Here is a 1,748-nt window from a genome sequence, read left to right as displayed (position 1 = left end):
TAGATACATAAAACAATCACAAACAAAGCAATCTTATTGATAAGAATGTGCTAATTGCAGAGGACTTTAATACCCCACTTACAACAATGGATAGGTCAGCCAGACAAAAAAAAAAAAAAATCGCTAAAGAAACAATAGACCTGAATGGCAAACTGGAACAGATGGAATTGATAGATATATTTAGAACTCTGCATCCTGACGCTAGGAAATTCACTTTCTTCTCGAGTGCACATGGCACATTCTCCAAGACTGATCACATACTGGGTCAAAAAACAGCCCTCCATAAATACAAAAGAATTGAGATCATACCATGCACACTTTCAGATCGCAATGCTATGAAACTCGAAATCAATCACAGGAAGAAGTCTTAAAAACCTCCAAAAAGGTGGAGGTTAAAAACTACCCTCCTAAAGAATGATTGGGCCAATCCGGCTATTAGAGAGGAAATTGAAAAATATATGGAGACAAATGAAAATGAGAATACAGCAATTCAAACTCTCTGGGATACAGCAAAGGCAGTCCTAAGAGGAAAGTTCATTCCAATACAGGCCTACCTCAACAAATCAGAAGAAGCACAAACTCAAAACCTAACAGAGCACCTAAGGAAACTAGAAAGGGAGCAGCAAGAACACCCCAAACCCAGCAAAAGAAAAGAAATAATAAAGATCAGAGCAGAATTATACAAAATAGAATCCACAAAAACAATTGAACAGATCAATGAAACCAAGAGTTGGTTTTTTGAAAAAACAAACAACAACAACAACAACAACAAAATTGATAAACCTCTAGCCAGGCTCCTCAGAAAGAAAAGAGAGAGCACCCATTAGACAAAATCATGAAGGAAAATGGATCTATTATAATAGATCCCTCAGAAATACAAGCAGTCATCAGAGATTACTATGAAAAATCATATGCCAACAAACTGGACAACCTAGAAGAAATGGACAAATTCCTAAACACACATGCACTACCAAATTCAAATGGGAAGAGATCGAAAATCTGAACAGACCCATAACCAGTGAAGAAATCGAATTGGTTATCAAAAATCTCCCAACGAATAAAAGCCGAGGACCAGATGGATTCCCAGGTGAATTCTACCAGACATTTAAAGCAGAGTTAACGCCGATCCTTCTCAAGCTATTCCAAAAAAAATAGAAATGGAAGGAAGACTTCTGGACTCATTCTACGAAGCACATATCACTCTGATTCCTAAGCCAGACAGAGACCCAATGAAAAAAAGAGACCTACAGGCCAATATCTTTAATGAATACTGATGCAAAATACTCAACAAGATACTAGCAAATCAAATTCAGCAGCACATAAGAATTATCCATCAAGATCAAGTGGGATTCATTCCTGGGTTACAAGCCTGGTTCAATATTTGCAAATCCATCAATGTGATACACCACATCAACAAAAGAAAAAAATCATATGATCCTGTCGATAGATGCTGAAAAAGCATTTGACAAAATACAACATCTCTTCTTAATAAAAACCCTTGAGAAATTCAGGATAGAAGGAACTTACTTAAACATTGTAAAAGCCATTTATGAAAAGCCCACAACTTAATATCATCCTCAATGGGGAAAAACTGAGCACTTTCCCCCTGAGGTCAGGAACACGACAGTAATGTCCACCTTCACCACTGTTGTTTAACACAATGCTGGAAGTCCTAGCATCAGCAATCAGAAAACAAAAGGAAATAAAAGGCATCAGAATTGGCAAAGATGAAGTCAAACTTTCACTTT

The sequence above is a fragment of the Suricata suricatta genome, chromosome 3, assembly GCF_006229205.1.
Source record: "Suricata suricatta isolate VVHF042 chromosome 3, meerkat_22Aug2017_6uvM2_HiC, whole genome shotgun sequence".
Taxonomy (NCBI): Eukaryota; Metazoa; Chordata; class Mammalia; order Carnivora; family Herpestidae; genus Suricata; species Suricata suricatta.
The sequence above is the reverse complement of the archived record's forward strand: the minus strand, read 5'-3'. Positions refer to the sequence as shown.